This window comes from Erythrolamprus reginae, chromosome 1, assembly GCF_031021105.1.
Source record: "Erythrolamprus reginae isolate rEryReg1 chromosome 1, rEryReg1.hap1, whole genome shotgun sequence".
NCBI classification, from domain to species: Eukaryota; Metazoa; Chordata; class Lepidosauria; order Squamata; family Dipsadidae; genus Erythrolamprus; species Erythrolamprus reginae.
In genome coordinates, this window is record NC_091950.1 from 209,238,928 (window position 1) to 209,251,867 (window position 12,940).

The following is a 12,940-nucleotide window of genomic DNA, read 5'->3' on the forward strand; positions in this document are numbered from 1 at the left end:
TAGCCAATATTTTTGGAATGCCACTATGCTTATTTCTAGATTAGTGTGATGTGTAACATCAGCCCTTGAGTTGGCCTAGCCTACTCTGGGAAGGGGCTAATGCCCATGCAAACTCAAAGAGCTAGTAAGTGCGGGGGGGATGTAAACCTGCCTTTTAAACCAATTTGAAAAAAGTTTCCTCGAGTCTGAGGAAGAGGAAAGCACAATAAATTCAAAATAAATCCACCTCAATTTGGTTTGGTATAAGATAGAGCAGGAAAAAAAACTTGGACAGCATTTCAAGGTATTATCATTCTAGCGTACTACAAGAAAGACCGTCACTGTTGGTCCTGTTTCTTGACCCACCTCTTTCAAAAAACTGACAAATGGCCCACTGCATGTGTGATTAACAGGGCATGAGTATGAATCTGTAAAGTCTGCATTCAAAAGAAAGAATTCAAAGCCCTTGGACCCTTACATGTAGTCAGACAACTTTGAGTTGTAATATTAGGAAACGTTGTTGTTGTTAGATGCAAAGTTGTTGTTGGATCCAACCCATCGTGACCCCGTGGATAACATTCCGCCAGGCCTTCCTGTCCTAGAACTAGAACTGCCAAAATGATTATTATGAATTGAGCATTTTCTTAGATAAAAGAGGTTGAAATTGAAAGGGGGTTCTTTAGCTTTTTTTGGGATCTTAACTTTTTTAATCTTACTACTATTGTCCAGCTCTCCTCTGTCCCCTATCTATCACTTCAGCTCTAGCTGAAGTGGCCTGCTTCACTCATAATATACAGTGATACCTTGTCTTACAAACTTAATTGGTTCCGGGACAAGGTTCTTAAGGTGAAAAGTTTGTAAGACAAAACAATGTTTCCCATAGGAATCAATGGAAAAGCGATTAATGCGTACAAGCTCAAAATTTCCCCCGTTTTGCCAGCCGAAGCACCCGTTTTTGCACTCCTGGGACCCCCTGAGGCTCCCCTCCATGGGAAACCCACCTCAGCATCGCAAAAACATCAAAGTCCTCGAAACCCCACCTCCGGACCTCTGTGTTTTTGCAATGCTGCGATTTCGCTGAGGCTCCCCTCGCTGCAAAACCCCACCTCCGGACTTCCTGCTGGGATTCCCCTGCAGCATCACAAAAACACGGCAGTCCGGAGGTGGGGTTTCCCATGGAGGGGAGCCTCAAGGGAATGCCAGCAGCGCAAAAATGGGTGCTTCACTGGCAACGGAAGTCCGGAAGCAGGGCATCCCAGCGGTGGCGGTGGGTTTGTAAGGTGAAAATAGTTTGTAAGAAGAGGCAAAAAAACCTTAAACCCTGGGTTTGTATCTCAAAAAGTTTGTATGACAAGGCATTTGTAAGACGAGGTATCACTGTATTCTGAAAACTGTGCTGGGATTCATTGAAAGGAATTCAAGGAGTTTGCTAAAGTTTTGAGAGACCACTATATCACTTCATCCTGTTTATATGTAATGTGTGATCTCAGGCTTTGAGTAGGCCTAACAATTGTGGGAAATTGGGAAGGGAAAGGTTATGGTTGATCTGACATCAAGATGAATTTCATTGCCTCATAACTTCTGCAATTTAGTGACGTCAAAAGAAAAATTGGTTGAAAAAGTATTTCCCAATATTCAAACCAATTATAAGAATCACAACTGGCTGAGCGAAGAAGCTATTCTTGCAGCCAAGAAGAAAGATGTCTATGAACTTAAGAATATTATTCAGTTTAATATTCAAAGCGAGGCAGTCACATACAAGTCCGTCAACACTGTAGCGGAAGCAGATGAAGCGATTAATTATCCAGTATAATTTTTGAATTCACTCAATCTGCCAGGGATGCCACTGCACATACTGCAATTGAAAATCAGCATGACAATTATCATGTTGCAAAATATCAACCAGCCATTAAAAAAATTAATGACCAATGTCATAGAAGCAACAATCTTGACAGGAGCTTTCAAAGGTGAAGGTGTCCTCATTCCTCATATTCCTATGATCCCAATGGATGTGCCATTTCAATTTAAGAGACTGCAATTCCCAATTCAATTGGCATTTGCAATCACCATCAACAAAGATCAAGACCAATCTTTAGAATTGTGAGGTTTAGATCTACCCATGGATTGCTTCTCACCTGGACAATTATATGCTGCATGTTCTAAAGTTGGCAAACTAGACAATCTATATATCCGCACAGACAATGGAACAACAAAAAATATTGTTTACCCACAAGCATTGTAAAATTAAGCATATTACAAACATGCACTTTGTCTTTCTTCTCTTTTCCATTTAACCAGACTGAGCCACAGCAACGCGTGGCTGGGTGCAGCTAGTTAATTAATAAAAAATCCTTGGAAGATTCACTTTTTGTGAAATTTAACACTTTTGATTTCACTGGGACTATTAAGTTCACACTTCATCTTCCTCCAATTAAAAACTAATGATGTTAAAATGTACTTTAGTCTTGGATCGCTCTTTAGGATTCCTAATTAACGGACCTGGTTCCAAAAAGTACCTTCCAACAAACTTCTTTAGCATAACAGAGTGAGAGTTGGAGCTTTTTTGTAGATCAAAAGAAAAATATTTCCTTAAGTCACTTTGGTTAAGCTGGGAAAAAAATGAAGCGCAATCACTTTTTTCAAAGCAAGTGAAATCATCCCTCCCTCAAAGATGTTTTAACCACTGCATGGCTGCATGGCTACCTACACACACACACACACACACACACACACACAACTAATCAGTAGGGCCATGCAACTAAAACATAGGATGTCAAATTAGCAGTGCCAAGGGTCCTTGCCATTCTGCAGATATATAGTTCTGTCAGTTCATTTTGTCTAAGAAGTAGAGCAACTTCCTGGAAGGAAAACACATTGGAATAGTTTCTAGATTTACCTAAAATATGTTTTTCCTCCCAAAACAATTAACTTTGAAATTTTCTGTCTTAGATTTGCGGAGAACGTGATGTTGGGGGAGGACTTCTCTTTGCTGTTACTTAAATACCTTGGCCTGCAAATACCCTTGCTCTGTGAATTTGAATTGAATCTGGAATTTGGAAATTAAGGGAAAAACTGGATAGACTGATCTTGGTGATACCGGCCACTAGATGGCAGGCACATTTCAGTTCCGTCCAGGACCGAATCTATTATCTTGCAGGGTAAGGGATAATTCCCATTAATTTCTGCTTGGGTTCAGCTTAATGAGAATAGCTAGCATCAAATATCATAGAGGTGCTTAGAGCGCCTAAAAATCCCAGCACTTCTACTGGCATTCATTTCCAGGGGCTTTCAAGGCAAGAAGCTCCACAAAAATTCAACAGGAGGGTTTTGTTTTTTCTCTCTCTCTCCCACTTCCGTTAATGGACATAAAGCTTCTTCTGACGTATCACTCTTTATGAGGCTGCTGTTGATGCTGCTGCTTAAACCACAGGAGTGGAACCTGTAGAAACGGTTGCTGTCATATTCACCCTCTCCAACAAGACTTCTATAATACAACCAGTCAAAAAGCACCAAACCAGAACCAAAGCAAGGGGCGAGTACAAGTGCACTAGAGTGCCTTCCGACCCCTGTCCTATTGCTCTTCTATATCTCCTATGCCTTTCTTCTATTCCTATATCTCTTCTATTCTTCCATGTCTATTACTATACCTTCTTTTCTATTATTTCTTAGATATATTTTACTATGAGTATCTCCTCTATAACCTTCATCATGTATTTTACTATGTGTATATAGATATATACCCACTAAAACCCTCATTGTGTATTGGACAAAATAAATAAATAAAATAAATAAATAAATATTTCAGTCTTTTGCCCTCCACCTCTGTGACACTTTCGGTCCTAGAATCTCTAGTGTGTCCTGAAAGCAAACACAATAGTAATGTTTGATATCAGTTTCCATTCCATATGTCGTATCTCTCAAACTTGCTCTTACCTGCTCCTTCTATAGGAGATATCAGAGCTTGCACCCAGGGTCCTCTGTATTCAAAAGAGAGACCTTAATGGGAAAGGTTGCTCCTCCAAAGTATCACAATGCTGGGGAATAGACACTTCTATTCTGTGCATGGGAATTGGAAGGAGTGCATTTTCCCTAATCCGGGAAGCTCTAATATTTCCTGTGGTACTTTCCACCCTTAACCCTCCCCCTCCCTTTCCTCAGTTCTTTCTTATTCATAGTATGAAAATTAAAAATCAATAATTAAAAAAATATTTCCTGTGGTTGCAATGAAATTAATACAATCTACCAACTCCATCTAGAGAAGTGATTTTAATGAGGGCAATTAAAACCTTGCTTAAACCAAGTTAATGGCCTTTTAGGGTTCCTCCTTGTGAGTAGGAGTTCATTTTTTGACTAGTAAAATTATATGTCGGGGAGGGGACATTATATGTCAGGATTTCAGAGAGATGGGGCATGGTCAAAAAAAGGTTGGGGACCATTGATCTAGAGTCAAAGAGCAGCTGATCCATGTTTCTGGAGAAGCCAGCCCTGGGCCCAGTGCACGATGAATCTTTTTGCCTGAACATATTTGTTTGTTTGTTTGTTTGTTTGTTTGTTTGTTTGTTTGTTTGTTTGTTTGTTTGTTTGTTTGGTTGGTTGATTGGTTGGTTGGTTGGTTGGTTGGTTGGTTGTTTTTGTCAAGTATGTATTGGTAGTATACAAAGATATAACAATGTTTATAAACATGATACTTGCAAGAGAGAAACATTAGGACAGGGACAGTAGGCATGCTGGTGCACTTATGCACGCCCCATACCTCTTAGGAATCGGGAGAGGTCAACAGTGGATAGTCTAAGGGTAAACTTTGGGGGGTTAGATGATCATAATACAAAGTCTGGTAGTGAGTTCTATATATCAGCTACTCAGTTACTAAAGTCATATTTCCTGAAGTCAAGTTTGGTGTGGTTTACTTTAAGTTTGTATCTCTTGTGTGCTTGTGTGTTGTTGTGGTTGAAGCTGAAGTAGTCGTTCACAGGAAGGATGTTGTAGCAGATGATTTTATGGGTTATATAATTGATGAAAACTGATATGTCCTCTGGGGTTTTTGTTTTGTTTTGTTTTTTGTTTGCTTTAGAAATATGTCTAAATGAAGCAAAGACTCTGAATACTTCCTAATAGCCTAAAAGGTAAGGAGGACAAACAGGTGGTAGAAAGTTAAGCAGACTTGGTGCCTCTGCTGGTTTCATGGAGGAGCAGCATTGGGAGAGAAAAGGCAAGGAGAAAGAAAGAGCACAGGCTGTCCCTGGCATCCGCAACTTTTATACTATAAATAATGTCCATCTTGTTGCCAGGAAACTCACCAGGTACTGAGATCAAGTCAAAGGAGACTTTATTTCTGTATTATACTTTCATATTTATAAATGCAAGGGAAAGGGGTGGTTAAGAAATATGAAAGGTAAAGAAATACAGCAAATATTGCAAGCTTTCCTCTGACACAGAAGAGTGACCCACATTTCATATGTAGTTAAATGTAAGTCCCAGGAAATTCACCTACTCCCCAAAGCAGAACAATTTCTCGTAAAGGGTAGCAAATCAGGAGACATAGATGGGAAGATAGTTAGCATATGGTTAACAATACGGAACAAGCATTGACAAGAATGCAGTATGATGGCTAACCACGGAAAAAATGATGCAATTTGTTTTTAAAGGGAATCATGATTTTAGAAATTAATAAAACAACAGAGTGAAGCTGTCTAATCTCTTAGAATGTAGCACAATGCTGCTCAAATGTTCCTGTCCTTGAGGCTGACCTGTAGGAGCATAGTTTTGCCAATCTTCTAGGTTAAATTTTATTACTTTAGCTCAGTGATGGTGAACCTATGGAACGGATGCCACAGGTGGCACACAAAGCCATATCTGCTGGCACACAAGCCGTTGCCCTAGCTCAGCTCCAATGTGCATGTGTGTGCTGGCACAGCTGAATTTTGGCTCACACAGAGACTTTCAGAGGGCATTTTTGGCTTCCAGAAAGCCTCCAGGGAGATGGGGGAGCATGTTTTTACCCTCCCCCGATTCCAGGGAATCCTTTGGAGTCTGCGGAGGGCAAAATACGAGCCTACTGGGTCCACTAGAAGTTGAGAAACAGGCTGTTTCTAGCTTCCAAAGAGCCTCTGGGGGGTGAGGGAAGCTGTTTTCACCCTCCCCAGGCATTGAATTGTGGGTGTGAGCACTCACACATGCGCGATAGTGCACACACATGCTTTTTCAGCACCCAAGAGAAAAAAGGTTCACCATCACTGCTTTAGTTCATGAAGAAAACGTTATTATTTGCACAAACCAGCCTGCAGGAACATCCAAACATTTGCACAGTCAGAGAGTTCACACTTGGACCACAGCAGGCATACTTCTGAGCTGCTCATAACAGCAAAAGAGCAAGGCATGGAAAAAGGTGCAGTGAGGTCTGTACTATGTCTACTGGTAGTAGAAAGACTCAAGCAAGAGTAGGCATCCATCAAGTGCAGTACACTGATCGATTGAGAGCAAAAGAAGGAAAAGACAAATGAAATATCTTGGAAGCTGACTATAATCTTGGACTGGGATATTCCACACTGCATCCTTTGATGACTCTGTCTTGTTGCAACTTACCGTGTTTCCCCGAAAATAAGACACTGTCTTATATTAATTTTTGCTCCAAAAGTTGTGCTACGTCTTATTTTTGGGGGGTGCCTTATATTTCTCAAATAAGACAAATTCACAGGCAGAAAAGCTGACACCCCCAAAGAAAGTGTACCGTACAGTACTCTGATTGCGGTATGGTACCTGTCAGTATGGCACCCACACACACAAACGACGGCACTTATATGGTACAACAGTATACTCCCCCTATTGCAGCTTCTGGCCACCAGAGGAACTACAGTCTACGCACTGTGGTGGAGACTGTAATGGCGGTGAGACAGCAGCAGACTGTGTCTGCTGTACTGGATGGTACAAAGCCAACAAAAGCGATGGAAGGGGCCAGCAGGGGACGCCACATTATTACGGTACCGCTATGAACAGCTTTGAATGGTACCGTATGTTTTTCCACCATACCGTATGTAAACTTGACTACGCCTTATTTTTGGGGGGTGCCTTATATTAGCAAATTCTGCAAAAGCTCTGACATTCCTTACTTTCGGGGTACGTCTTATTTTTGGGGAAACGGTATTATTTACCTAGGGTGGAAATTATTTCTAGACATCTATAATCTGGGTCTTCTAGATCTTTACCAGTTTTATACTTTGGAATGATTGCTCAATTGATTTATAGGACATATATAGTCATGTATCTAACAAAATTACTCTAGGCAGCTCATAACGCCTAAAAGCATGCCTAAAAACAAAAGGACCTCTCCTTCCCAGATACTGTATGAGCAAAATAATCTCCCAGCTCAACTCCTATCATAGCCCAATGCTTGGGATAGCAGTGAGGTATATTCACAGTCCTTTGGAAGCTAAAAGAGTAGGGATGCCTTAGATCCCAGGTGGAGAACTGTTCCAAATGTGGAGATAACTGACTACAAGCAGCAGCATGACAAAGTAGCAACAATGATGTATTAGAAGGTCTGCAAGAAATATCATTTGCCGGTAAACAAGAACTAGTGGGACCATAAAATAGGTCCCATCACATGGCAACTTTTAAGGGAGGGAACCTGGAGAAACCCATGGTGTCTATCCCATTGAGATGGGCAGATACCCCTAGGGATAGGTGTTCCCAGAAGTAACTGGACCTGTGCAATGTACCATGTAAAGTCCCTGCTTGCTCCTTGGAAATATCTTCCAGGTGTTCAACAGACTTTGTGTCTCAAATTGTCAGGCTGAAATTTTCAGTGTTTGACACAACCTAAAGCTACCCACATCTGCAATAATGTTTCTTGTATTGGTATCATCTAATCCTGTCAGTTCAGACACATTTACTTTGAACATCAAGAGCCATGGTGGCACAGTAGTTAGAATGCACTATGCCGGGCTAATTCTGCTGACTGCCAGCTGCCAGCAGTTTGATTCTCACTGGTTCTAGGTTGATTCAGCCTTCAATCCTTCCAAAGTTGATAAAATGAGGACCCAGATGCTTTGGGCAATATGCTGACTGCAAAATTGCTTAGAGATGGCTGTGAAGCAATATGTTAGTCTAAGTGCTATTATTATTGAAGAGAGGAAGAAGAAAGTACTACATCCAATTTTCCAGATTCTTCTTTAAATGTTAGACATTTTTGCAGCTTATTGGATAATTGTACATGCTCACAGAAAGTTTTTGCATGCGGGATTTTTCTATCCATGTAAAGTCTTCTTCCCCATATGTTTCCCATATGTTCTCATTGAATCATAACGCAGATATCTTTGTTAAAAGCCATGTCTTTCAGGGGAAAAGGCTGCCCAGAGATGGAACTAAAGACAAAAAATATATCAAAAAGGGCATAACATTTCCTTTATAAAACTCCTATGGAAAGTGAGAAGAGAGAGTTATTTCAAAATTTCTGCCTTCCTCAAGCAAGAAATACCCTAAGCTTCTTCTGACATACTTTCTTGGGCTGCTAGGTTTTTTCCTATGAATAGTAAGGATTCTGGAAAAACTTAGCTATAAGTAACTATACTGCTCAAAAAATAAAGGGAACATTCAAATAACACATCCTAGATCCAAATGAATGAAATATTCTCATTGAATACTTTGTTCTGTACAAAGTTGCATGTGCACAACAGCATGTGAAATTGATTGTTGCTTCCTAAGCAGACAGTTTGATTTCGCAGAAGTTTGATTTACTTGGAGTTTTATTGTGTTGTTTAAGTGTTCCCTTTATTTTTTTGAGCAGTGTATAAGTAACTATAGCAATGACTTTAGTATACTGATGCTAGTGACTTCAATATAACAGACAAAATGTGACAAATTTATTTTTTGGGTTCTGCCTTTCCTCTTCTTAGCTCTCTGAATTGATTTCATTTCTCTGTTCTGTATCTTTTGTTCTTTCTGTGACTCATTAAGGTCACAACTTTGCCATTTCCACATCTGTCTCTAAAGAAAATCACTTTGATTCAACAGTCAACATACTTGTCTGAAAAGCCTTGCCACTACAACTGTGGAAACCCCTTGCCAGACATTTTCAAGAAAGACTTATAAAACATTTAGTGAATATATTCTTGCCAAACACCAGTGATGAACTGCTTAATGTATCTTGCCTATATTCCTCAGCCAAGAAGCATATGGAATGTGCATGATTACATCTTTCTAGTTAAAGATTTGAAATAATTCCATCACAATTAGGCAAATATCATATCAAAGTAAATCAACTTGTGAAAGGGGAAAAGAATAGGAATGAAACACATTTTTTGCCAACTCGCATGCTGCAAGCCTACTCCTAATTTTAAAAAGCCAAGAAGTATACTTATATAGAAGATACATTTTACATAGCATATTATGTATCAATTACATTCAGAATACATGGTACCAATGTAGTAATCTCCCATGTCGACTGACCTGTCTTCCAAACCAAAGCATCTGTTGGCAGTGAACAAGGTTATATTATATCTGAGATTAGAGCTGCATCCAAGCAGTGATGGATAGTTTTTGTGCAGTCCAGGTAAGAAACTGCAACTGGTCCAAAGAGAAAGGGCAAAAAAATGATAGATATAAGCACAGAAGATGCAGGACTAACATTTTTCAAGTGATCTGATTTGGGATGGTAGATGTGGTTCCCATTTGTCCATTATTTTATTATGGTGAGGGTGATAATGATCCATCAAATATAGTTTTCAACCCCTAGAGACTACATCAATTTTTCCCGATGCTTTCTATTTTGTAGTAGTATTCCCTATGTTGCTAGGGACATCTTGATCATAGCTTGACTTTTGGAACAAGTCAAAGTTTCAGGGTGTGATTTTACAAGTATCTGTAGTCATGAAAGCACCTAGTAAATAGTAGAAGAGAGCATCTTTCATCACCTGGTGCCCTCCCAAAGGCCACAATTGCCTGAATTCCTTAACCCAAACTAGTCGAGAATTACTTCCACAGGTAGATGCTTTCTTCTCCATTCCTCTACCCAGAACAAGATCAAGCCATACAAATGGTTTTCCACCCTTTGCTACAAATTATCCTGTGACTTTCTGTTGTACAGGATGCTGTATTGTCCAATAGCAATATAATCCTGGCGTGTTCCCAATCACTTTCAGCATTTCAAAAAGGGGACTGTTCTTTGGAAGCAACCTTGGATGTTAGCTCAACACAGCAACATAGGGAATACTAATTTAATGTAATTTAAGTGGAATTGCAATTCAGCTGCACTTTGCAAGAGAAAAAGTTTCAAGGGAAACATACACTCTTAATGCAATTTCATTAACCTGGGGTGTATCAATAGAAATAGAAATAATGTCAAGATCAAGAGATCTGTGTTAGACAGCTCACACCAATAATATGATGCCCTGTTTGGGTTACTAAAGTTTAATAATAGCAGTAGCACTTACACTTATATACTACTTCGCAGCTCTCTCTAAACAGTTTACCAAGTAAACAGTTTACTCAACCCTGACAAGACAGAGGGCTATAGATTCTGTCTCCCAAGAAACTTCCATCTGTCCGTCCATTACTTGGGGGGGGGACTTTTGATCTCCTCAGAGAGGGTCTGCACTTGGTCGTCCTCCTCGATCCATAGCTGACTTTGGAACATCATATTTCAGCTGCGGCAAGGGGGGCATTTGCCCAGGTTCGCCTGGTGCACCAGTTGCGGCCCTATTTGGACAGGGAGTCTTTGCTCACAGTCACTCATGCCCTTATCACCTCGAGGTTCGACTACTGCATTGCTCTCTACATGGGATTACCTTTGAAGAATGTTCGGAAACTGCAAATTTTTCAGAATGCAGCTGCGCGAGCGGTCATAAACCTGCCTAGGTATGCCCATGTTTCTCCAACACTCTGCGGACTGCATTGGCTGCCAATTGCTTTCTGGACACAATTCAAAGTGTTGGTAATGACCTATCAAGCCCTACATGGCATTGGGCCAGATTACTTGCAGGACCACCTTCTGCTGTATGAGTCCCAATTACCGGTTAGGTCCCACAAAGTCAGCCTTCTCCAGGTTCCATCAACTAGACAATGTTGCTTGGTGGGGCCTAAGGGAAGAGACTTCTCTGTAGGGGCCCCAGCCCTCTGGAATCAGCTCCTCCCGGAGACCCATACTGCCTCCACCCTCCTCACTGTCCGCAAGAGTCTCAAGACTCATATATGCCGCCAGGTGTGGGCCCACTAAACTCTAGCCCCCTGGCCACTGAATGTATTGTGAGTTAGTTGTTTGAATGGGAATGAGTGTTTTTTGTGGTTTTGGGTTTTTTAGACTAGTAATTTATATTAATTGGATTTAGAATGTTATATTTTCCCATATATGTTGTAAGCTGCCCTGAGTCCTCGGAGAGGGGCAGCATAAAAGTCCAATTAATAAAATAAATAAATAATAAGCCAGCATATTGCCCCCAATTATCTGGGTCTTTACAGACTTTGGAAGGATGGAAGGCTGAGTCAACCTTCAGCCGGTGAGATTCGAACTGCCAAACAAGTGGTGGGTTGCTACTGCTACGCCCTGGAGCTCCATTCCACTAGCGGACACCACATTGCACAATTTGCATGCAGCCACTCCAGTGCTGTCTTTGCCAGTCTGGCGGACGGCGCCATCTCTTTTTTGGAATTTTGGGGTCTTTTTTGCTTCTGGCATATGCGGAGAAGCAAAACCTCATGAGCGGGCACTCATACGCATGAGATATCAGTTATTTTTTTTGCTTACGTGCATGCACAGAAGCAAACTTGTGCATGGAAAAATGCGCCCGTTGCGTGTAGGCGCACGTACAACCGCCCAAATGAGCAAGATGCACATGCAGCATATTGGTATGCAGGTAAGTGGAACCTGCCACTGTGCCTAACGCCTGGCATCAACAATGCACCAACAACCAAGAGCATATCTACAGGAGAGCAACTAAAATGATAAGAGCTAGGAAAGAAAAAAACTATAAGAAAAATGTATTAACGTTGTTGGCACTGGATGTTTTTAACCCACCTGGAGACTGCAAATACATGATAGCTATTTTCAAGTAGCTGAATGGCTGTTGTGCAGAAGATATTCCAGATATTAGTTATTCCAGAAGAAACAGTTGGTTTAAATTACAAAGAGATCGTTTTCAGTAGGACACTGGGAAAAATTTCCTGATGGTAAAAGCTATTCAACAGTAAATCAACAGTGTTAGGAGATAATGGATTTTCCTTCAACAAAAGTCTAGGTAGAGGATGGCTGGTCATCAGCTGTCAGTGATACTCTAGTAGACAGAGTACTCTGGGCAAGAGGTTGGGCTAGAATGTTTTCTAAGGTCACACTCACATCTAAACATTATATTCCATGAATCCGTTTCCTTTCATTGAATTCCGAAAGCTTCCTATCAGCCAGCATTCACCAAGGCATTTTATGCAGTTTGAACTTGCTGCCTTCAATTTTGCAAAGCGATTGATTTAACGTGATTCTGCTTAATAATATTTATGGGACAAATCAAAACTGCTAGCTCTGATTTATAATTCTGTAATTTGTATTCAGAACTTGGAGAAAAACGCTCTCTTTTTAAAAAAGAATTATACAATGGAAGAGTATATCTTATAAATTAATGGTTCAGTGACAATTTGGCATCCTTTGAATACACCAGGAGTCAAGAAAGTGTCACCAAGAGGTCTTTGAATAGGACGGAAGACTTCTGAATTATTCACTAGCTACCCCAGGCTTTGGATTTTCAGAAACCTATGCAGTAAATTAACTGTGCTGACCACAAATATGATGTTATCAGGCTTAATGTTCCTCTTGCATGTTGAAAATAGAAGATGCTTCCTTTATGTTATCATTAACAATCAAGGTCCCCCATATTGTGATTTCCAAAATGAGCACCAATATGCCTTCAATCATTTCTCTTCGCATGTGCCCAGCTGAGTAATATTCTTGTTGAAATTAGTTTTATCTATTTAAGGACTT